The 27,135-nt window shown below is 35.2% G+C and overlaps 1 non-coding gene across 4 annotated transcripts; it reads left to right on the top strand.

Moving 5' to 3' along the window:
• The first annotated feature begins 9,294 nt into the window (after nucleotides 1–9,294).
• Nucleotides 9,295–26,820, top strand: LOC105051304 (uncharacterized). 4 transcript variants are annotated; one of them, XR_012134556.1, is made up of 5 exons: nucleotides 9,295–9,772; nucleotides 9,850–9,945; nucleotides 10,013–10,179; nucleotides 10,297–10,348; nucleotides 26,275–26,820. It is a non-coding gene; the product is annotated as an uncharacterized protein (transcript). The 4 variants fall into 4 exon arrangements; XR_012134555.1 differs by having other exon boundaries at nucleotides 10,297–10,380; XR_003801867.2 differs by lacking the exon at nucleotides 26,275–26,820 and having other exon boundaries at nucleotides 10,019–10,179; nucleotides 10,297–10,500.
• Nucleotides 26,821–27,135: the final 315 nt, after the last annotated feature.

The raw sequence follows: 27,135 nt of genomic DNA, 5'->3' as shown, positions 1-27,135 counted from the left end.
TAGTCCCAAACCCTAAGGTAAGAGAGTATCGATCTATGCCTAGTCCATATCTCATATGGTATTTTGCTTTTGATTTGATCGAAACCCTATTCAGAACATGATAAATAGTCTCAAGAGCATAATCCCAAAAAATGATGAGCAGACTCGCAAAGTCCATTATGGATCAAACTATATCTAATAAGCTTCGATTCTTCCTTTTAGACATCCCATTGTGTTGTGGTATCCTAGGAGGGGTCTATTGTGAGAGAATTTCATTCTCTTCTAGATATGTCAAAAACTCATTGAAAAGATATTCACCCCTTCGGTCAGATCGAAGAGTTTGAATAGTCTTTTCAGTTTATTTTTCTACCTCATTATGGAATCATTTGAACATTTCAAATGATTCAGACTTATACTTTATAAGGTAGATGTATCTATACCTAGATAGATCGTCAGTAAATATAATGAAGTAGTAATACCCTCCTCTGATGGCTATATTCATAGGTCTACATACATCACCGTGTACTAGATCTAAAACATCACTGGCTCTCTCACCCTTTTCAGTAAAGGGTGACTTAGTCATCTTTCTAAGTAGACAGAAAGATGATTTACAATCGTTGATATCAAGGATTTTCTCTTTAGCTAATCTGTTTATCTTATTTTTATTTATATGATCGAGCCTACAATGCTAAAGTTAAGGATCTATGACATTATCTATTCTAAGACGTTTATTCGATGTGTACATTACACTAACAGGCTATGATACAATGTAAATACCATGTTTCAATTATTTACTCATAATTGTGACACCATTCATAATGATATCACAGAAATCTTTCTTTATTGAGAAGCTATAACCCTCTTTAGCCAAAAGGCCTATAGAGATTACATTCATAAGGAAAGATGGATAATAATAATAATCATCTAAAATAATGACATTTAAATTGAGAGCAAGCTAAACTTTTTTCTATAGCTAGAATTGAAACAGCTCTTCCATCTCCAACATTCAGGAATCGTTCGTTCTTCTCAAATTTTTTACTAACCTGAAGTTTCTGCAACGAATTACAGATATGAATCAAACTTTTTGTATCCAATATCCGGATAGTAGTATCACAGATAGAAAAATTATAAGATATTATCATATAAGTATCTTGTTCAGTAATTCTTTACTAATTTTTTTTTCTATGCCTGTCCGTTTCTGTCTGACTCTGGTTTGCCTTAGACTGCTTAGGATTAGCATGATTTTTTTGTACCTTGTATTTTTTTCTCTCTCACAGGACCGATGTCTAGTTGAGGATAAATTCTCAAGTGTATCAAAAGACTTATTCAACATTTGAAGTATCTCCTTTGGTTGAACATCATTGAATTTACAACTAAATTCATCACTTATAGTAGCCCTTATTATGCAACATACTATCATATAGGTATTAAGCCACTTTGATAAGTATCTCTAACCGTTGCATCTGCATTGAAAGTTGTACTTCAGGTGCTGGATCCATAATCACATATAGGATCCTTTCATGCTTGAGAACTATTCTCAATTTTTGATACCATTTATCAAAATTGGATTCTATAAACTTGTCACTGTCCAACAGTAAGCAGAGCGATTAAACTACTAGCCATCGCTAAAAGAAAAATAACAAATCTATTAGTATATAAATTAATTAATCTTAAAGATCTAGATTTTAGTCTAAAAGTTCTTCCACTATTTTATACGACTTGACAGCCTCTATCTTTAATTTGAAAAATTATCTTAATTTTTTAGTAGATACTAGAATCCACATAGACTACCTACAGGCCTGAAGAAAGCTCGACCAACCTATATAGATCTATGGATAGGTTCTTAATCAATTATTTTTTTAAATAATTTTTAGTAATTGATTTTGCCCCAGATACCTTTTCAGTAGGTGAAGGCGTCCACTAAAAGTTCTGGTTAGGTCTAATTATTAACATGAATATACTCAGTGAATCTACCTAATGAATGATCAGGCTCGAAGAAAGTTCGGCCAACCCAATCATTCATCAGATAGTACAGTTGAGTCATTATATAAGAATGATAATTTCAATATTCAAATAAATACCAGGCAAAAGTCACCTCCAGTGTTTACCTAGATTATTGAACCCATTACCATCCATCTTAATTGGAGACTATGACTTTGTTATCTCCATAACATTATCATTTTAAGAACCTAATAATTTAGAAGATTTGATTTAATGGTTTGGGAATCAATTGACTGGTGAGTCTTAAATCCTCCTACTGACTTCATCAAGTCATAAAGAGGACTATAAACAAGCTGGTCAAAGGGAACATAACTCAGTCGAACTAATTTAATGATTTGAGAATAAGAAAAGAGATCAATCGATAAGTCATAAATTCTTTCACTGATTTCATCAAGTTATGTAGAGGACTATAGACAAGCTGGTCTAGAGACACCTAAATCAGTCACACTGATTTATCTTAATGGTATAGGTCAACTCGAATAAATTAGTAATTTAATCAAAATATAATCTATCAAATTGGTTAGGTAAGTGAGATCAATGGGAGGGTCTGCCTCGGCTTACTTTAGACACAATCGAAATAGTCAGATAAACAGACTGTCAATTAAAAATCAATGATCATATTATCAAGCAATATTGCCAAATTTATCTTAGACACCAATTGATTGATTAATTTTAGTTCGATCAACCAAAGGACTCGAGCTAAACCATTGACTCACAATCAGGTCCATTTGGTATGGTCAAAAATATGGACTTGATCAAGCTATAACTATTGAGATTGATCTTAAAAAAATTATGACCTAATCTAACTCAACTCTTGATTAGATTTAATCAATTTTTTTAATTGATCCATATTTATTTCTAATCCTAGGTCTAACCCAGTTAGAAGACTTGATTCATGCTGACCCATGGCCCATCAAAATGTGATGTATCTTAACATCTTTCAATTCTCAAATCTAGAATACTTAATTTCAAATTAAGTATGTGAAACATGTGTTTCAGTCTATAAAACTATTTTACTAGAGTTTCAAGTGTGGCATACATTGTATATCATACAATTTTTAGATCCTAAAATCTAATTTTTAGATCTATATTTAATAATTAAGCATGCATAAATTTGATCTAAATATCATGTATACATCACATACATCATGATTACTTTTAGATCACTACCGATTACATTACATGTAACCTACAATTCAAATCTCAAAATAATTTTTATATCTAAATTTATTTTATTAAAATTATAATTAATCATAAATTATTTTAAATCTAATCTAAATATATTCATGATTAAAATAATTTTAAAATTTATTTTGCTATTCTTCTTTGTGAGATTTGATCACAGTGGTATCCCTACACATCATAAGAGAACCCATCGAATGGTCAAGAGAGGGACTCAATCCCTACTTCTTCTTTTGATCGGATGTTTTAGTGATCCTTCCAATTTGAGTACTAAACTACTAAGATTAGAAATCTAATTTTTAAAATTTAATTGCATCAACCCATGCAATGAACGAAAGAGGCATGCATTCATATGAACATGATCATATCATTCATATTATGTATCTAATCTAATTAAATCAATGCATCAGATTAATTTTAAATAAATTTTAGATCTAAATCTACTTTTATATAGCATATAAAATACTTAAATCAGATCTGAAATCGTATAGAAAAATATTTAAATACATATATGAACATATAGAAAACAAATATCTTGTTAGATCTGATTTTATGTTGTACAGAATTTTGTTTAAAATTAGATCTGAAAATCTGTCAAAATAGATTCAATTCAGATCTTAATTATATCTAACATCCAATCCGAAATACTTCATAATAAATTTTATTAAAATTAATTTAAAATAGATATATAATCAGATTATTAATCCAAAAAAATCTACATCAAAAAAATTATGTTATAATAAATTTATAACAAACTTCAATCAACTATTGATTTGGTTCCTGAAATCTTAGTCAAAATCAGATTTTAAATTTTTATATTAATAGGTCTAAATCAGATTTATTATCTATTATAAAAATCTGATCATATATCTTATATAATTATATCAAAAAAATTATCTATGTATTGCATGTATCATTCCTGCTCTAATATTAGTTGAAGAAAAAATTTATCTGATCTGATTGGATTGCCAGGATGCATCTAAAAATTTTTTTATTCTAAAGCTTACATAACATTTACCTTTATCTTGATTTGTAGTGGAATAAGAATCAAAATTTTCAGAAGATTCTTGAATCCAATGCCTTACGAGACTTGAATGTACAGGACCTCTACTTTGTGCGCACGCCAAGCCCCGCAGGAAAGAAGAATGATTTTGGAACTTTGCTCCTTCAGAAGGAAGAAAGGGAGGGAGGAGATTTTTATCTTAGATGTGATCCTTCACAACAAGATGATGGATGGTTGGCGCTCTTCACACCAAGAGGGGTAGTGCCTAAAAACCCCATGCAGAAATCAGATAGGCATCCGCCCTTCTCACTTTTAGTTTTGTCACACAAAACTTCATGGATCATCGATGAATATGGTCCCCCATTTTAAATAGGTAAGGTGCTTACATCTTAATCAAAGACCCAGGTTGTTAGGATTCCTAACCTAAGTATAAAGCCCACATAAGAAAGTATTGGCGCCAACAATTGTGCGCTCCCTTTCTTCACGCATGCACACAAGGGGAGGTGTGGAAAAAATTAGGCTCCTCTCCCTTATGGTCAGCCAATTTATGAGAGAGAGTCTCGAGATCTTGGGACTCTTTGGTTCTAAATCAAATCAGCTCAAATTTGACTTGATTCGGATCCGATTCGAACCAGATTCGAAGAGCCTGTCAATCATAATCTAATTAAGATTCTAGTCCAAGTTTAATTTGAATTTTTAACCCAATTTAAGTTTAATTAAATAAGATCTAATCTGAAATTAATTAGCCTTTGAATTCAATCTCTCATAAATTCTTTGGATCATTGATCAGATTATTATCATCCCTGGAATTAAACCTGAATCTCATATCCAGTGCTAGCTAGACATAGTCAACTTGTTTAATCTCATATGATCTCTTACTTAATTCTTAATTAAGCTAATCTATTCATTCAATCAAGTTACGTACTTTCAAATTGAGCTCATAGACTTAAATCAGTTTTTTTCTATATTACCTGATTTTGTGCGTGGCTCCATAGGTTCGAATACTAAGTCGATAGCATAAAAACTATTTTCTATACTAATTAAAGTTACCATCTAGTAATGATTTTCGATGTCAGAATAAGTCAAATATTTGCAAAGTAATATTTAAGAACCTATGCATATGATTATCGTATAATTCATCCCTTTGACCTTGACGCTCAAGGATAACCTAGGGTTTAACTGTCAATCCTGGATGAGTCATCCATATTGTATTTCAACTTTTCATATCTATCACATGGATTATTTGGATCCAGATTTTACTAAATTAAAATACAATGATGCATTAATTTCTGTAATTCAGAGGGATCAATCTCATCTTGATCCACGCACAGACTTCACAAGTACTTGACTGTACCCAGTAGTCTTCCGTCACTGCATTAGAAATGCAGGTAGTCTAGCATCAAAGCATAGCGAGTTGCTCGCAAGTTACTATGGTGATTTTAGGTCTGAAGGATACTTATGCCTATATGCTTCATGAGCTGCTTTTGACAACAGAGCACTCAGCAAGTGAGTCACTTATTCAATGATGATGTATTCCTATATCTCACTTATATGCCATACCAGAGTCTCCACACTCATTGATTACGAGGACAACCAACCTATATGGCACATAACGACCTACACTTGATAAACATCATCATTCCTTAATGACGTATCATTTGGTCACAAACATGTTTAAAAATTATTCGATAAATCCTTCTTTATCGATTGTCATATAGTTCTAAGAATTTCATCATAACACAAGAGTTTTAATAAGAAAGATGTATACTTGGTGATGAAAATGCCAAAATAACTTTTATTCATTCATAATTCAATACAAATTATAAAGAGTATAATCATCCAAATGATTGACTTTAGGACATATTTTCTAACACCATTCTCTATGGAATACTCCTTGAAAGTGAAGCACGTAAAGAAGAGGCTGATGGAAGGCTCGACACCGAGCAGAAAATAATAGAAAGGGAAGGCCACAATCAATCGCCATGAGTTTGACACCACCAAAATTGGGATGATCTGAATGTATTTTTTAGAATTTGTACAATTAAAAATGGAAGTGTAGCCTTAGGTTGGCTCTGAGGGACTCCTCATAGAGTCTAGTCTAACCGAAAGGGGGATCAGACATTCAATCACCAAAGCTGGCGAGTTCCTACTAGAACTCAGAAGGGATTTGGTATTTGAGGCGCATGATCTCCAAATCTTTGTGGATGAGGATGGATGCTACATGATAGGTGCCATAAGCCATCTCAGTCTTGACCTCGAACCATCCAAGGTAGATTGATAGGCATGAGGCAAAGACCACCAACCGCTCGACGAGTTATGACCCGAAGATGAACTCCTGTCGAGGCATTAGATCAACTTGTATACAGTAGATATGCCCGAAGATTAGGAGAAAAAAAGATGCAAACTGAAACGAATGAAAATATTGCTCAGCAACTCACTGCATGGAACCGCCCTGCGGGCCAAAAGTTCCTATTGCTTTCAGCATAGGACCTTTGCACGAGCCTAAGGGGCAAGAAGGGAACTTCCGTTAAGAATGGCACTAAGGGGCAAGAAGGAAACTTTCCATTGGTCGAACCCCCGCACAGGCCTAACGGGTAAGAAGGGAACTACATTTAAGAATGGAACTTCCCATTGATCGAATCTCTGCACCGGCCTATGGGAACTTCCATTAGAAATTTGTACAATAAAAAATGGATGGGTAGCCTTAGGTTGGCTCTGAGGGACTCCTCATAGAGTCCAGTCTAACCGAAAGGGGGATCAGACATTCAATCACCAAAGCTGGCGAGTCCCTACTAGAACTCAGAAGGGATTTGATATTTGAGGTGCATGATCTCCAAATCTTTGTGGATGAGGATGGATGCTACATGATAGGTGCCATAAGCCATCTCGGTCTTGACCTCGAACCATCCAAGGTAGATTGATTGGCATGAGGTAAAGACCACCAACCGCTCGACGAGTTATGACCCGAAGATGAACTTCTGCCGAGGCGTCAGATCAACTTGTGTACAGTAGATATGCCCGAAGATTAGGAGAAAAAAAGAAGCAAACTGAAATGAATGAAAACATTGCTCAGCAACTCGCTGCATGGAACCGCCCTTGCGGGCCAAAAGTTCCCATTGCTTTCAGCACAGGACCTTTGCACGGGCCTAAGGGGCAAGAAGGGAACTTCCATTAAGAATGGCACTAAGGGGCAAGAAGGGAACTTCCCATTGGTCGAACCCCCGCACAGGCCTAACAGGTAAGAAGGGAACTACATTTAAGAATGGAACTTCCCATTGCTCGAATCTCTGCACCGGCCTATGGGAACTTCCATTAGGAATTTGTACAATAAAAAATGGAAGGGTAGCCTTAGGTTGGCTCTGAGGGACTCCTCATAGAGTCCAGTCTAACTGAAAGGGGGATCAGACATTCAATCACCAAAGCTGGCGAGTCCCTACTAGAACTCAGAAGGGATTTGGTATTTGAGGCGCATGATATCCAAATCTTTGTGGATGAGGACGGATGCTACATGATAGGTGCCATAAGCCATCTCGGTCTTGACCTCGAACCATCCAAGGTAGATTGATAGGCATGAGGTAAAGACCACCAACTGCTCGATGAGTTATGACCCGAAGATGAACTCCTGCCGAGGCGTCAGATCAACTTGTGTACAGTAGATATGCTCGAAGATTAGGAGAAAAAAAGAAGCAAACTGAAACGAATCAAAACATTGCTCAGTAACTCGCTGCATGGAACCGCCCCTGCGGGCCAAAAGTTCTCATTGCTTTCAGCACAGGACCTTTGCACGGGCCTAAGGGGCAAGAAGGAAACTTCCATTAAGAATGGCACTAAGGGGCAAGAAGGGAACTTCCCATTGGTCGAACCCCCGCATAGGCCTAACGGGTAAGAAGGGAACTACATTTAAGAATGGAACTTCCCATTGCTCAAATCTCTGCACCGGCCTATGGGAACTTCCATTAGGAATTTGTACAATAAAAAATGGAAGGGTAGCCTTAGGGAGTCCAGTCTAACCGAAAGGGGAATCAGACATTCAATCACCAAAGCTGGCGAGTCCCTACTAGAACTTAGAAGGGATTTGGTATTTGAGGCGCATGATCTCCAAATCTTTGTGGATGAGGACGGATGCTACATGATAGGTGCCATAAGCCATCTCGGTCTTGACCTCGAACCATCCAAGGTAGATTGATAGGCATGAGGTAAAGACCACCAACCGCTCGACGAGTTATGACCCAAAGATGAACTCCTGCCGAGGCGTCAGATCAACTTGTGTACAGTAGATATGCCCGAAGATTAGGAGAAATAAAGAAGCAAACTGAAACGAATGTAAACATTGCTCAGCAACTCGCTGCATGGAACCGCCCCTGCGGGCCAAAAGTTCTCATTGCTTTCAGCACAGGACCTTTGCACGGGCCTAAGGGGCAAGAAGGGAACTTCCGTTAAGAATGGCACTAAGGGGCAAGAAGGGAACTTCCCATTGGTCGAACCCCCGTACAGACCTAACGGGTAAGAAGGGAACTACATTTAAGAATGGAACTTCCCATTGCTCGAATCTCTGCACCGGCCTATGGGAACTTCCATTAGGAATTTGTACAATAAAAAATGGAAGGGTAGTCTTAGGTTGGCTCTGTGGGACTCCTCATAGAGTCCAGTCTAACCGAAAGGGGGATCAGACATTCAATCACCAAAGCTGGCGAGTCCTTACTAGAACTCAGAAGGGATTTGGTATTTGAGGTGCATGATCTCTAAATCTTTGTGGATGAGGACGGATGCTACATGATAGGTGCCATAAGCCATCTCGGTCTTGACCTCGAACCATCCAAGGTAGATTGAAAGGCATGAGGTAAAGACCACCAACCGCTCGATGAGTTATGATCCGAAGATGAACTCCTGTCGAGGCATCAGATCAATTTGTGTACAGTAGATATGTCTGAAGATTAGGAGAAAAAAAAAAAAAAAATTAAAACGAATGAAAATATTGCTCAGTAACTCGCTACATGAAATCATCCCTGCGGGCCAAAAGTTTCTATTGCTTTCAGCACAGAACCTTTGCACGGGCCTAAGGGGCAAGAAGGAAACTTTCGTTGAGAATGGCATTAAGGGGGCAAGAAGAGAACTTTCTGTTGGTCGAACCCCCGCACAGGCCTAACGGGTAAGAAGGAAACTACATTTAAGAATGAAACTTTTCATTGCTCGAATCTCTGCACCGGCCTATGGGAACTTCCATTAGGAATTGCGCGCCAAAGGGGCAAGAAGAGAACTTCCATTAAGAATGGCAGCAGAAGGGGGAAGTTCTCATTGCTCAGAACGCCCCACCTCCCATTGCTCAGCACGCTCAGCTGAATGATCTCCCATTGAACAACGGCAAGGATGGAAGCAAGAACAACAACTCTTGGCCTCGTACTTCTAGCAGATGATATTTTTTAAATTCGTAGATCTTTCCGACAAATAATCGATGTGGGATCTATAAATAGTAAATAGGCCCCTTAGGCCACGCCCATCGATCTCCGAGAAAACATGGCTGTCTTCTCCATTCTCGCTGCTCTCCAAGTCCTTGGATTCATTGCCATCCCCTATGCCAAGAACGCAAGTGGCTACGGAAGTGATGAGGTAGACGAATCCTCGCTCTCAAATCCATATACCAATATTTCGGCAGCTCATTTGCTTCTAATCTTCTACTTTTTCAGGTGAACTGTGGCGAAGACGTCGAGGGCCAGCTGCCAAAAGGGGCGGAAGCCGAGATAGATCCGACAACCCAGCAGAGCTGCCCTGAAGTCCATGAGGTAGATTGCTTCTTGTCCCATGCCGTTTATGTGTAGCTTTAGAGTGATCCAATCCACTTTTGGGTAGCCACAGGAGGGTGTTGCTGCACAGGACAGTGGGAGAGGCGCGGCTGATAAAATTGTGCTGGCTGGGAGTGCCGAGTGCCCGACAGTGGATGCTTGCGTCCCAGGTGCGGATCTGGTTGGCCCGCGGCAGGTGCAGCGGAGGGGAAGGGCTCCCACGGCAGTAACGAGGTAAGTGAATTTGATACAAAGATGGTTATAGGAGTTGATATCCATGTTTCCCTGCCTTTCTAGTTATTGATGCTAAGCCGTTCCATGCTTCCCTTTCTCTTTTTTTTTCGGATGGAGGTCTTGGAGGCTCAGCTGGGAAGAAGAGCTTCTGGTGACAAAATTCTCTTAGGTGTGGCTCCTGAAGATTCAGAAGCATATGAAGTGAATCCTCACTTTCTTATTTTCTTTCTATCTTTTAATATATGAAGGATTGTCTATGAAAATATATGCTAAGACTTTCAACTTGCCACATTCACTTCCAAATGGTTAATTTTCTAAACAGTTGATTGTCCCTTTTCCCTATCGATCCATGTCCATGTTTCCCAGGCTGCAATTGGAATACCTTGTCTCCGATCTCTTTTATAAAAATCATTGAAGAAGATAAGCACGAGACGCATAAAACGATTCTCAAAATTTGAATCAGAAGAAGGCACAGTTACTTCCCTGGCACCATTTCATGTACCTTATAAATTAGGCGCCACAAATTTTAGCTTCATTTTGATGACATCTGTCTTTGAGATGGAAAACACATTGTTGCCATCTGCAGCCATGCCAGTGAGGACATCATTGCAAGGTTAACTACTCACTACCTCTGTTATGTCATTGAGATTTTGATTGATTAACACTAGCAAAGATGATCATCAATTAAGGAAAGAAAGAAGTGAAAGTAACTAGAAGGTGGAAGAAAGAAAACACTTTATCCTTGAAGAGGGGAAAAGATTCTCACATACTCCCCTAGTTGTGATAGTAAAACATCTGATTCTTGAAATTACTTGGACAATACAAGATTATTGCAATGGTTAACACACAATTCTTAGAGTTTATGTAGAGATAGTTGCTCCAATGTCTGTTTATTTTTATGTGATTTTTTTTTAAAATTTCTTTACGAGCATATTGATTAGATTCATTCTTCAAACTCATGATATACTCTGAATTATTGAGATGTCGATGCTTTTAGTTATGCCTTAGTAAGAATGATTGACCAATATGTATATGCAGGGTTAAGTGAACATTTGGTTTTTCATGCACCCATGCTATTTGTTTCTATCGGAATTTCCATCATACAAAAAATGCATATATAAATGTGGATTTGGCATAATTTGCATATGTATGTATCATTTTCTATAATTTTTAAGTCAGAGGGCTTTGTTGCCTTCCTCTAGTTGCATCATCATTTACAAGCTGAAACATCTTGTGGTGGAGAAGATGAGCGCCCCACATCTTATATGCCTCAGAACCTTCCTGAAGAGGCAAGCAAGTACCATGGTCACACCAGCAACAATCCATTAGATCAAATACTCTGGCTAAATTTTGTGTTAAGGACTTCTTTTTTTCATTTAAGGCAGTATATTCTGAAGATTAGTATAATGACTCAAAAGTTATCTATGACAGTAGTAAAATTTTCCTACAACAACCACTGGTAGAGGTGTGCTCAAAATAGCTGAAGCCAATACAGCAGTCAATATGAATTCAGAGTTGGTATGGTGAACTTTGAATTACATAAACATCTTAGGTTTCTATATGTTCTCTTTTATGATAATCTTGGCAATATTATTGTTCCCATATCCCATGCTGTATAAGTTAGCTTTCAACATTCTAATTTTTGCACAATTCCATTTTACTACTGAATTTGTCATGTTACGATAACTAGCTCCAAATAGAGGTTTTCAGTCAGTTATTCCTCTCATCCCACTAGTGAATAATATGTACTGAAAAAAAAAACTTCAATTATAGCCCTTTTTCACTTTTACTAGCAATATCTATATTACCAGAAAACTGATGATGTTATTTATAGGTAATATATGATTTTTTTTCTGATTTTTTTACACAAAGTACCTACATAAGATCCTCCAAACCCCACCCTAGAAGATAATCAAAAAGAAAGTTAAAAAGATAGAAACAAAGTGAAATATTATGAACCACAACAAATGGTGAATCTAATCTTGTGGGTGACTGTCACCTAAGTCATGAGAAACAAGAGTTCGTATTAAAGGTTCTCAGTTAAAAGTGAGAAAATTGTTTCTTAAGGTTCCTATTTGAAATTTGGTTAACTACATTCGTTAATTACACCTATGAACTCATAAGCTACCTCTAGTTAAGCTGCCAAAATTTATGACCCTTCCAATATAATAAAGATAATGAAGTAAAATAATGAATCTTGTTAATTTGAACAACAGCTCAACATTTAATAAAAAATTATTTGTTAAATAAATATATAAATAACTAAATTGAAATACTCTCTTCATCTAGGATTGTCGCTCCATTATTTGGATTCTATGTAAAAACTTGAATTTCACTCAAACCATCCAAGGAACATTTTTTTCACCTGAAGTGCATGTGGCCGGCTTATGCATATATGCATGTTATATGTATGTATATGTTGATAAATAATTACCTACATATCTAAGTACATACATAGTGTGCCAAAAGCTCTTTCATTCAAAACTTTGGTGCAAGTTCTATCATCCAATGAGCAGTATGACCAAGGAAATTGCGCTTGAGTTGAGAAACAGTGATATATCTTAGTACTTGCGTTATCTTCTACTGTAAGTCTGATGCTGATTTTTTAAATTAGAATGTATCTTGAAAATTGTTGATGATCTTTCATACTATGTACGATGTACGAATTAGAGCATGGTAAGTTCTTAGTTTATTAATGATACATATGTGATAAATTGATTAAAGGATGATGCCATGACTTCAAAGTCTTTTTTCTGGGTGATCTTTTACCCATAAGCTAGATTTGTCATTTACAGTTGCCTTCTAGGGTTGAGCAGGTATTATTCAATTATATGCAGCTGTTTTTGGTGGCCCTAGCTTATAGTTGGACAAGTATTTGGATAGTTGTCATTTCTTGAGCAGTTCATCTGGTTGAAATCTTTATGTCATCCAACAAACACCTATTTTGTGTTCAGCCATTTCTGTCTTTTGAACAAGTTTCTTCTCAAATCATAGGTTAAAAAGTGTAGAGATGTTACAATTTCTCTCTTTTACTCCACTACTACTAGGCACTTGCTCGGATGCATGGTTTCGCCCTTTGCCACTTGCACAAGGAGTATGTTCAATTTTTATTGAAGTTGGCCTATGAGGGGTGAGGTGGAAAAAAGGTGGAAGGCAAGGATTAGCACCCTCCTTATCTCAACCAAAAAAATAATAATAAATCTTTTTTTAAGCTTCAACATTTTTATGCTTGGAGGCAGACGCATACTATTAGAAAAGGCGCCTTAACAAACCTTGAATGAACAAGACAAAAATTTGAGCATTAGCAAGGTGAAAATTTTCATGCATTAGAATTCTTTTGGTTTCTCTATGTCGTTTGGTTATTAAATGGATTTTAACATATTTGGCTCTGAGTGGTTACTATCCTTTGATGAATAAGACAAAAATTTGAGCATTAGCAAGATGAAAATTTTGATGCAATAGAATTCTTTTCGTTGTTCTATGTTTTTTGGTTATTAAATGAATTTTAACATATTTGGCTCTAAGTCACACATGGGACTCTATTCCACATCAGTAGCCTATGACCCCTATGCATTAGGATCATCCGAAATATCATACTCGAGTGGTTACTATCCTTCATAGCCTCAACCATCTTTCGGGTCAGATTTTGCTATGGGCATTTTTGGATGACCAGCCTAGAGGGATCTCCGAGTTAGATGGATTACTCTTCCCAGATGAATTATCCAGTGGAACCCAGAGAGATCTTGGAGGTCTATCATGATATGGAGATTTGGTGTGATACTTTTCTAGAGATACTATTATGATCCCAACATCTCCAAGTCGCATTAACACTCCACTAGATTTTAGACATCGATATATATTTTGTACTTAACATACATTCAAATCCATTCAATATTTCATATGTTTTTACTTATAAATATATTTTATATATTTTTACTTATAAATATATTGATTAGTCATTTGGTCTACTATTATTGCATATCATGATAAGAAAAACATCAAAAAGACATCAAATACATGTCAAACCAGATTAAATTAGAAATTAACAAAGAATTCCATTACAATTTTTAACCACAAATCAAAAAAATGAGAAAAGAAAAAATAAAAAGGCAAAAAAAAAACAAAAAAGGCATATTGGTCCTTCGATTAGTATGTCAAGGCATACCATGTGTCGGTAGGGTGTTGAACTAGTATATCGGTTGTTGAAATTTCGTATAGGGACATGCATGTATATTTTATTTTTTTTTTAAAAATAATACAGCAGAATAGAAGATTAAAATATTTTTTTATCTGAATCATGTATATATTAAATATAGAATATATGGATCTACTTCATATGTTGAAATTGAATACATGCTGAATTTTATGCTGAAATTAAATATATGATCAAATTACATACCTGTTTCATAATTTCTTTCTTCGAATCTAGATCTGGAAGAGAGTGGATTCTCTTTTAACCGCGCAAGTACCTGACCTCTATAGGTATCCACTCAGAATTAACCTAGAATATCCCTCTTTAGTGTTGATCTTTTTTCTTTAAGAACAATCATCTTACGAATCTGAATGAAGTCTAGATCATGATCAACTCTTTGATCTTTTTTTTGATCTTTTTCTTCTTTTCTTCTCTTGCTCTCCTTCTCTTGATTTTGCAGCAATCAAGGTCTGAAAATCAACAAGCAAGAGGGGATGCCCAAGCTCTCCTTGGGCATGGAGATGGAGGACGTCCAAGCTCTTTGGGCGTTGGATCCAAAGGGGAGAAGAGAGGGAGGTGTGGGGAGATCTTATGGGAGGCGTGGGCTATTAAAAATTTGATATAAAGAGCCTTAGAGAAGACCTCTTTAAATAGACAAAAAGTTTGAATCCTATTCAAAACCAAATAGCCCCTTAATACAAGTCCTACTTGCATTAGAAATCTTTGTAGCCTTAGATATTTGACCCTCTTTAGGAGATCCATTAGGTGCCAACTATTGGAGCCTTTGCATCTACTTTTTCACATGTTACATGGGGCTTAGAGGATGCCCCATGCTGGTCCCACACATCCTCTTTTAAGTGGGCACGTCCAACTTGATCAAATCAAGTGGCGCCCCATACAAACAATCAAGATAATTGATTAAAGATTTGAACTCTTAATGCATTTGATCCAAAATCCTAGAGACCCATAAATGAGAGCCCAATGAATCTAATTCATTTAGGTTATTAGCAGATAATTAATTTGAATTAATCTTCTCAAATAAGTAATTCAAGTATAAAAAAAAAATTGGATTCAACCATGTGCTAGCAAGATTATTCTGAATCTAATCGAGTTTCTTTAAACTCAATTGAGATTTCATAAGTCTAATTGCTTATTCCAGATCTAATTTCTTTGTTGTGTGATCTCATAGATTCAATTCTATCTGGTAGTGAGATATATCATGATTTCTATCATAGTATCATTGAAACTCTTTTTAATGGATCGAAATAATTCTATTCTAACTCATCAAGGATTATCGATCCTAAGCAACCCTAGTGAACTCTCACAATCCATCAGTGACACCTAGCAGTATATAGTGACAACTCAGTAAAATCAAAAAAAAATCTCAAAGTGTAGTTCACATGTGATTCAGTCCCTCTATCGTGAGTTTCGACTAGATGGCAGGTCATGAATAAATCTTCAAACCTCATTATCAGTCGTATGATAGATTCGATTAACTCAAATCCAATTGTGATCCTCATAGAAATTCTTTTCTATTAATCACACTGTTGTGACCATAGACTCTCGGACTTAGCCTTTCAAATCTTATAGGACTACTCCTCTCTATCAAGATCGATAGATTCTATCTAGATACGTATCCTACTCTTACAGTGGACCAACTACCGCCAACATCCACTACAAGGACTCATCGAGATTATATTTATGTATCCGTCAAACTCCAGCAGCCACACTGCGAGCAATCATGCTATCGCAGGTCCAAAGACCATTCACACAACTACATCATCAAGATGATCACTGACAATCGAGCAGAAATTCAAGTGATCTCTCGTATGATCATGCTCAGTACTAGTTGTTCTCTAACAACTATTCGTACTCATTGCTCAATGTCTCTACATCGTAGATCAGAGACTCATCTATTCTGAAGGAAGCGATCTGTATATCGATCTATTCGGATCGATCACCATCCTCATGATGATACTATGATCGAGAGTATTTAAAAATTGATTATACATACCTCTAATTCTCAACACCTTAAAAATATGTATCGAAGTATTAATTTCATATATGATTCAAGGACACATCACTCTTGAATGAAAATTAAACTTATCCTTTTATTGATCAAATCAATGTATTAAGTATAAATTGTGCTTTAGATTTATTACAATGTGTCAGCCATATTGACTTCTAGGACATACGTCTCACAAGCTCCTACTTGGACTAAAGCCAATTGACCACTAATCTAAGTCTCACCTTCTCAAGATAGCCTTCCATCTTTAGCTGGCTCAATTGCTTTGTCAGCGGATCATTCATGTTATCCATGGAGTCTACTCTTCGCACCTTGATATATTTTTTTTCGAGATAGTCGTGTATGATATAGAACTGTTGCTCGATGTATTTTAATTTTTGATGATACATCGACTTCTTAGCAAGTGCTATAGATCCATTGTTGTCGCAATAAAGTGGTATGGCATCTGATGTCATTACTCCAAGCTTTACGATGAACTTCTTGAACCAGAAGCCTTCTTTTACAGCATTCGAAGCAGCGACATATTCAGCTTCTGTGATCGAATCAGCTATGATATGTTGCTTGAAACTTTTTCAGCTGACTACACCATCATTGCATGCGAACATATATCCTAACGTAGACTTTCTATTATCAGGATTAGATATGAAGTCTGAATCAGTATATCCCTCGACTTGCAACTCAAAAACTTCTTCAAAGACTATGAACAAATTTTTAATTCTTTTTAAGTACTTAAGGATGTTCTTCATAGCATCCAGTGCTCCTCATCTAGATTCGACTAATATCTGCTCGTGATACTCACAGCAAGGACAATATCAGATCGAGTATACAACACGATATACATGAGGCTCTCTATGATCGAGATATAAGAAATCCTATTCATACACTGAACTTCCTCAAATGTGGTTGGATACATCACCTTGGAAAGATGAATACCATACTTTAGAGGTAAGAGTCTTTTTTTAGAGTTTTTCATACTGAACCTCTTTAGTACTTTTTTATGTATAATTTTTGTGATAGGTCTAGCATCTTTTTAGATCTGTCCCTATAGACCTTTATTACAAGAATATAGGATGTTTCCCTTAGATCTTTCATGGAGAATTCTTTAGATAACCATCTTTTGACTAAGGTCAGCATGAAAATATCATTCCTAATAAGAAAAATATCATCTACATACAATACGAGGAATATTATTGTGCTCCCACTGATCTTTTTGTATACACAAAATTTCTCTTCATTCTTGATAAAATCAAATGATTTGATCGCTTCATCAAAATGAAGATTTCAATTTCGAGAAGCTTGCTTTAATCCATATATGGACCTTTGCAGCTTGCAGACTCGGTGATCACCATTACCTAATGTAAAACCCAAAAGTGCTTCATATAGATATCTTTCTAAAGATATCCATTCAGAAAAATAGTTTTTACATTCATCTGCTAGATTTCATAATCATAATAAGCTACAAAAGCAAGCAGAGTGCGGATGGATTTCAGTAGGCTACGGACGAGAAGATATTTTGATAGTCAATATCTTCACACTGATTATAACCTTTTACTACGAGCCTAGCTTTATAGGTCTCTATCTTACCATCTATATTTATTTTTTTTTTTGTAGATCCATTTACACCCAATGGGTACTACACCTTCGAATAGATCCACTAAGGTCCATACTTAGTTCAAGTGTACTAAGTTAATTTCTGACTTCATTACATCTAATCATTTTTTGAAATCGATGTCAGACATCGTCTCATCAAAGATATTAGGATCATCACCATGATCCTTATCTCCCATAAGGAATATTTTTTTTACTTCCTCCATAAGCATACCCATATATCTTTTAGGAGGTCGGAAGATCCTGTTAGATCTACAAGGTGGTGGAGGAACATCAACTACTGGCTCATGAATAAGGGGTTCCTAAGGATCCATAGCTCTTTGCTCTTCAGAGACCTTCTCTTCAAGCTCAACTAACCTCCAACTACCACCATCCTAGATAAATTAATTTTTTAAAAATATGATATTTCAGCTCACAATCACATTGTGATCTTATGAAAAGTAGAAGTAGTATCTTATTGATTCTTTTGGACCAATAAAATGAGCTATCACAGATCTATCTTCTAATTTATCAGCCAATCTGTCTCTTGACATAGGTAAGATATCCTCAAATTTTAAGATAATCTAGACTCAGCTTCTTACCATATCATATCTCATATGATGTGGGATGGAATCCTATTCAATAAATAAATTATAGTTAATAAGATATATCTCCAAACATATAAGGATAAATTAGTGAAGCTCATCATGGACCTGACCATATCTCATAGGGTCCTATTTCTCCTTTCGGATATCCCATTGAGTTGAGATGTTTCAGGAGGAGTCTATTGAGAGATTATGCAATTGTCTTTAAGATATCTTAAAAATTTTTGACTAAGGTATTAACCTCCTCGATCAGATTGAAGAACCATAATGAATTTGCCTGTTTATTTCTTTACTTCGTATCTAAATTCTTTAGAATTTTAAAGGCTTCAAACTTATATTTCATCAGATATACATACTCATACTGAAATAGATCATCAATAAAGATGATGAAGTAGATATAACCACTCCTGGCCTGCACATCAAATGGCCCACACATGTCATTGTGTACCAGGACAAGTAACTCGATGGTCCTTTCTCCATATCCCACAAAAGGTAACTTGGTCATTTTTTCTTAAAGACAAGATTTACAAGCTAGATACAACTCTAAATCAAAAGAGGTAAGGATCCCATCCTTTTGCAGTTTGTTTATCCTATTCTCTCCAACATGATCTAGTCTATGATGCTACAAGTACTTTTGATTAATTTCATCTTTGGATCTCTTTTGACCTATGACACTCACTATTTGTTTATTCAAATTCACATTCACATCAACATGCAAGTGGTAAAAACTATCAATTAAAAGATCATGTGCAATCAATTTATTTCATAAATAAATAAAATAAAAATCTTTATTAAAATTAAAATCAAAACCATCCTGTGCTAGCACAAATATGAAAATCAAATTCCAACTAGCTACTGGAATAAAATAACAGTCTTTCAAATCTAATCTAAATCCTGACGATAATTGAAGAGGATAAGTGCCAATGGTTTCTACAGTAATTTTTGCTCCATTGTCGATCTGAAGGATCATGTCACCTTCTCTCAATCTTCTACTTTTTATTAGACCCTGCATTGAAGTACATATATGAGTACTTGAACCATAGTCCAATATCCAACTAAAAGTAGAAGAAACTGTAAGGTTAGATTCAATTATGAGCATTCTTTCTGAAGGTTTGTTATCCCTTTTGATCTTTAAGCTCTCTAGATAGAGTGGACAGTTTCTCCTCTAGTGACTGTCAGCATCATAGTGAAAATATTTTCCTTTTGCTTCAGCCTTATTCGAAATGTCCTTCTTTGGCTTGCTCTCTTTCTTCTGCTTCTTAATGGATTTACTCTTCTTCTTCCAACCAGACTTTCTCTTGAATAAAGAAGTCCACTCTATAGCAAGAACAGTACCCCTTAAACTCTTCGAGGTTTTCTCAGTAGAGACTAACATGTTGACTAATTCAGATATAGTGCAATCAAGTTCGTTCATATAAAAATTTATAATAAATTGACTATATGAACTCGTAAGGGTTTGAAGGATCAAATCTATCTGCAATTCCTTTTGCATATCAAGTCTAAGCTTCCTAAGCTCCTCAATATTCTTGATCATTGTCATATAGTGCTCATAGACTGACTGTCCTTTGTGCATCTTCAAATTGAAGAGTCTCTTAGACATTTCGAAGCACGCTGTATGGCTCTGCTCATCATACAACTCTTGTAGGTGAGTGATTACAGCCTTGACAGTGGGTATATGCTCATACTGATTCTGCAACTCGTTTGATATGGAAGTCAGCATATAGTACTTAACCTGACTGTCTTCATCCATCTACTTTTCATAAGCTGTTCTTTGCTCAGTAGTAGGATGGTTTGGTAACATTAGGGGTTTCTGATCAAGTATATGGCTTAATTTTTCAGAAGTCAAGACAATCCTGAAGTTTCTTAGTTAGTCTCTAAAATTGGTTCTGATCAAATAATTGGACTCAAGGATGCGGGCTAGAGGGTTTGAAGTTGATATGATTTAACTACGAGAGTAGAGATTCAAGTTAGATTTTTGTACTTTAAATTTATATTTGCTTTAGAGATTTTAAGAAGCAAATAATAACTTCCACTATTTTTCGGATCCCTCCACTCTCCCAGTGAAAAATGAAAATCTTAATGCAACAACTGAATTTTTAGTAGATGCTGCAGTCCCACCGATGCTATTATCTCACTAACAGTTATTGGTAACATGCACACTGATGCATGGATAACTCTTTACCTAGATATTTCTCTAAGTATGTTGTAGCAACTTGGTCTCTAAGTTATATGGGCTCACCTAACACTTATTAACCATACTTTTTAGTTAAATCTAACCCACTATTCACAACAGGTGCAAAGCCATCTGGGATCCTCACCTAATAGTTATTGAGCCCAACGCTATCCTTATCCTGGAGCAACTTTTTGCTAATAAAGTGGTTACATATTTTCGATGCAACTGAACCATTGTGACCAGCTGATAACAATCAAAATCAATACCACGCCCGCACATTTACAACGATGGAAGATCTATAGACTTAATATTTATGAAAATATTTAGATTTAGGTCTTATCTAATCAGTCATCATATGACCGATCTAATTGGTATGGGTTAAACCAAACCGTCAAACAATCTTATTTAAGACTCAATTTTTCAAATTGATCAGGTAAGTGGTGATCGGTGGGGTCCCCCCATTGCTTGTCTTATACACCAATAAATTGGCCAGATAAGTGAACAGAATCAATTAAATAACTACCTCTCAATTACTTGTCTTAGATACCAATAGATCAATTGATCCAAATAGGTTGCTTAAATGAATCAGGCTCAAGCTATTGAGCAAAATTAGATCCTTAGGTTAATCGTTCTATATATGGATTTAATTGATTTGATCAACAACAATTGTATGATCTTAAAACTTAATTGACCTAATCCTAGTCAACACTTGACTCGATTTGATCAATCACTTAATCAAATTAGACCCATTATGTTCAACTCATAAATTCTATATGCAATCTAATTACATGACCTATTTTTTGATTTTTTTCATGACCAAAATCCTCATGCACAAATATAAATTTTAAATTTTAAAATTAAATTTCAAATCTAATTTTTTTGCATGAAAAGTAAGTTTTAAATTATGAAACTAATTTTCAGATTTAATATATAAGCATATATCTCATATATGTATGTAAAATTCAGACCTAAATAAAAATTCAGATCATAACATGATATCATGTATCTCATATATAAATCATGAATCATATTAAAACTAATTTTTAGACCTAAATATGTAATCATACATCTCATATATAAATCATAAATTTGGTCAAAATAATTTTTAGATTTATACATGCATCTATATATCATATATACATGAACTAGAAATCGATCGAGAACAGATTTTAGATCTATGCACGCCTTTACATATCGAATATATAAACTGTAAATTAAATTTAAAATAAATTTTAGATTCAAAATAATTATCTATATATCTCATGTATCAAGAAAAATCAGATTTTGAAACTCTTTTCAAAACATATATGTCAATTTCATGCATATGAAATCTATGGCTCTGATACTACTATTGAAATTTCGTGTAGGGGTGTGTATGTATGTTTTAATTTTTTTTTCTAAACAATACAACAGAATAGAAGATTAACATATTTTAATCTAAATCATGCATGTACTAAATATAGAACATATGGATTTACTTCACATACTGAAATTGAACACATGCTGAATTTTATTTTGAATTAAATATGCGATCGAATCACATGCTTGTTTCATAATTTCTTTCTTCAAATCTGAATCTGAAAAAGAATAAGTTCTTCCTTAGTCGTGCAAGTATCCGATCTCTACGAATATTTACTCAGGATCAGTCTGGAATAGTTTTCTTTGGTGTTGATCTTTCTTTTTCAAGAACAATCACCCTATGAATCTGAATGAAGCCTGGGTCATGATTAACTCTTTGATCTTTTTCTTGATCTTTTTCTTCTTTTCTTCTCTTGCTCTCCTTTTCTTTATTTTGTAGCAACCAAGGTCTGAAAATCAGTAAGCAAGAGGAGATGCCTAAGCTTCTCTTGGGCATGGAGATGGAGGACACCCAAGCTCTTTAAGCATTGGATCCAAAAGGGAGAAGAGAGGGAGGCATGGGGAGATCTTATGGGAGGCGTGGGCCGCTAAAAATTTGATATTAAGAGCCCTAGAGAAGGTTCTTTTAAATAGATAAAAAGTTTGAATCCTATTCAAAACCAAATAGCCCCTTAATATAAATCTTACTTGCATTAGGAATCCTTGTAGCCTTAGATACTTGATCCTTTTTAGGAGATCCATTAGGCACCAACTATTGAAATCTTTGCATCCACTTTTTCACATGTCACATGGGGCTTAGGGGACGCCCCATGCTGGTCCCACACGCCTTCTTTTAAGTGGGCATGCCCAACTTGATCAAATCAAGTGGCACCCCATGCAAACAATCAAGATAATTGATTAAGAGTTTGAACCCTTAATGCATTTGATCCAAAACTCTAGGAACCCACAAATTGGAGCCCAATAAATCTAATTCTTTTAGGTTATTAGTAGGTAATTAACTTAAATTAATCTTATCAAATAAGTAATTCAAGTGCGAAGAGAAAATTGGGTTCAGTCGTGTGCTAGCAAGGTTATCCTGAATCCAATAGGATTTTTTTAAATTCAATTGAGACTTCAGAAGTCTAATTGTTTATTTCAGATCTAATCCTTTTGTTGTATGACCCCAAAAGTTTAATTCTGTGTGGTATGAGATATATCATGATTTATATCATAGTATCATTGAAACTCTTTTCAATGGATTGGAACAATTTCACTCTAACTCATCAAGGATTATTGATCCTGAGCAATCTTAGTGTGCTCTCACAATCCACCAGTGATATCTAGTAGTATGTGTGACAACCCAATACAATCGAAAAAAATCTCAAGTTATAGTTTATATGTGATTTAGTCTCTCTATCGTGAGTCCCGATTAGATGACAGATCATGGATAAATCGTCAAATCTCATCATCAGTCATATGATAGATTCGATTAGTTCAAGTTCAATTATGATCCTCATAAAAATTCTTTTTTATTAGTCACACTACTGTGGCCACAAATTTTCGGACTTAGCCTTTCAAATTTCATAGGACTAATTTTCTTTATCAAGATTGATAGATTCTATCTAGATGCATATCCTACTCCTACAGTAGACAAACTGTCACCAACATCCACTACAAGGACTCATCTAGACCATATTTATGTGTCAGTCAAACTCTAGTAGCTACACTACGAGCAATCATGCAATTGCAGATCAAAAGATTATTCACCCAACTACAGCATTGAGACGATCACTAATGATCGAGTAGAAATCCAAGTGATCTCTCGTATGGTCACGTTCAGTACTAGTTGTTCTTTAACAACTATCCTTACTCATCACTCAGTGTCTCTACATTGTAGACTAGAGACTCATCTACTCCGAAAAAATGATCTGTGCATCAATCTATCTGAATCGATCACCGTCCTCATGATAATACTATGACCGAAAGCATTTAGGAAATAGTTATACATGCCTCTAATTCTTAACATCTTGAGAATATATATTGGAGTATTAATTCTATGGACAATTCAAAGATACATCATTCTTGGATGAAAATTAAATTTATCTTTTTATTGATCAAATCAATATATTAAGTATAAAATTATGTCCTAGACTTATTATAATATGTCAGCCGTATTGGTTTCTAGGACATACATCTAATACCGATAGCCAACTGATACGAGTTTTAGTACTAGTTTAGCTAATATTGCTTTGGAGGGATTGAAAGCTAGGTTTCTAGCAAAAGATAAGAATAGATCTATGTAATTAATTATTTTGAAAGAATCCATCAAGGGGCTGAGCACATTTATGTAGAAGAATGATTATTTTTAGAAGAATGAATTTCGTTTTGTTATCCTATGATTTTTTTGGCTTAAGTTGCGCGTACTAGAGACATTGTTTCTATTGAAAGATGCTAGGATAATTGAGAAGCATATATATTTTTTTGATGTAATTGAGAAGCATATAACATTGCTTTTATTCAATCTTTCACGAGAGTATTGTGCATATAAAAGTGAATTAATAGTATATTTATTATAGTAGTGTGAAATAAGATCTAGTCACACGATTCACTAATTTTTAAGATCATGTGACTGATCTGTTCCAGAAAAAGGTTAAGAAGAAAACAATAGTCTTAGTGTTTTTTCATGCATGAGACTGACATATTTAGATCTTTTTGGGAGCTCTTAAAGATTTGTTAGTTTTGTTACATGACAAATGCGTGGATGTTATGCACAAAGGATGTAGTGAATTTAGCACAAAGGATGCAGTGAATTTAAGATAGTCCTTAACTTCCTGGTTTTGGACGCAGTCATATCATATAACTCTCTCTCTCTCTCTCTCTCTGTATGTGTGTGTGTTCTTTTTGGGGTGTGGGTACGGAGGCCTCCATCCTATGGCTTGTTGTGACCCCTGAAGCTACATATCTCATTGGCAGTTTTTTTCCTATTCTATATATACATGCATATGGAGGCTTCATTGATGCATTCCTTGGAAATTATATAAATGTTTTCCACTTTCTGTGCTGCTAATTTTAAGGTGCATCATATGAGAGGTTGTTGAGATGAATGAAGCCGTGTAGATAAGGATCATCAGTGGGATGTGTACTCTACCTATGCTCGAATAGTATGTAGTTGGAATATCAAGATGGACCTTTTTTTTTCCTTATCAAAGGTGGGTTATCATATAACCTTGATTTACAATCCCTTTTCTTTTCAAGTTCCATTACGGAGAATTTTTCACATCACAGATAGGTTTGTTGAGGGTCTCATATTAGTGAAAAGACTTAGAAATTGTACAATTGCATGTCACAACTATTCAAGAATCGCAACTATTTAATTAAAACTTGAATAATTGATTATCTAGTTGTCTCTGATGCTTCTATAATTTTTTTTACATGTAATAATCTTCTAAATGTAGACAAATATACACATCATCTATAATATTTTTTGAAGTCGCTTTTTTATTTTTTTATTTCTTAAAAATTTCTGCTTTCTTATCGCCAAGCCAAATTAAGGCTTATTTCCTGACTTGCAACCGCACCAGCTAAAAAGCAATGCACTGGTCGAAACCAAAAAGGAGAAAAAGGGCTTCTAGGTATCTTGTTTTAATTGTAGCAATTAACAGCTGCAATCTAAGCCATCAGGATGCCTGCAGTGTACTTTTGTTTACATGGTAATCTCATTAAAATGATGATACCTCCTAGATTTGGAGGTGAAAGGGAGCTATGAGTTTGCTAATAAAGATAGTTTATTGACCTGCTAGGGCAAGCTGATGAGAATCTGTTTGAAAAGTGATCAAATAAGTTTTGAGGGGTGTATCTTTTTTTTCTTTTTTATTTTTTTGAGTGCTTGTATCTACAAAAGATTGACTGTTAGATACATATCTTATTCATGTGGATCGTGCTTGTTATTTTTAGAGAAAATGATGCATTTCTCTGTCTAAAATCAGATGTAGTCATCATGCTATCTTGGCTTTTAAACAATCAAATCAATCGTTATTTTTCAAATTACATTTGGATTATATTCGTCGCCATTTCTGCTAGCTTGTAGCCTGTTTTTGATGCATTGCTATTATCTATTGTTAATTGAATGTCCAATGTTACTTTTTGTGATGAATCTAAAAATTTTCTTATCCAGATGCTAAGAAGGACGAGGAGTGAGTAGAGGACAGAGGTATAGAGAGACAATAGTAGAAGAAGAGATGGAGCGTGCCTTAAAATTTTCTTATTTTTTATCTGTCATTGCTAGTGCGAGAATAATAGGCATTTTCTTTGGATATCTTGGAGATCAAATGGGACATGCCCATGCAATCCATCTCAAGGTCTGCACTTTCTTCATATTCGCCACCTTTGTATCTAAAACTAGCATGCTGCTTCTGACATGGCTCCATCGTAGCTGCCGCATCTCTATTAAAATATTCAGAAGCCTCAAGTATACAACATTGGGGTTTCTAACCCTTGCAATATATGATGTTTCCTTTCTTTTCCTAAAGATTTTTGCCATTCTTGCCATTGTCCTGGCATTGCTTATGGTGATGATTGCATCCTTGATGGCTTTATGCAGTCATGGGCCTCCATGGAGTTATCAATAAGGTAATTGTGGCATGCTATTTGATCATATATCCTTAACTGTCTGAAACATTTGGATGCTGTAGAATTTGCATTGTTCTCAACCCTTGCCTCCTATTATTATGTAAATTAGTATGTAAATTGATCTGTTGCACAACACGTGCAACACGATTCATGAAAATTAGATTAAGATTATTTTTGGACTAAAATCATTGTTGTATTGTTTGTTTTCATAGGGATATAGGGAAAAATAGAGAATCTATACTAGTGGAATGTTTTCTTTTGGGAAGTTTGGACATAATACAAATGTTGCTTATTTCTTCTATTTTAATGTCAACCGATCGAAGATTGAGAATATACATGAAATATATATTTATGGTATCTTCTTTGTATAACAAGCTAGAAATACTACAGATATCACCAATTTTTT

This window comes from Elaeis guineensis, chromosome 9, assembly GCF_000442705.2.
Source record: "Elaeis guineensis isolate ETL-2024a chromosome 9, EG11, whole genome shotgun sequence".
Lineage (NCBI taxonomy): Eukaryota > Viridiplantae > Streptophyta > Magnoliopsida > Arecales > Arecaceae > Elaeis > Elaeis guineensis.
The sequence above is the reverse complement of the archived record's forward strand: the minus strand, read 5'-3'. Positions and strand labels throughout refer to the sequence as shown.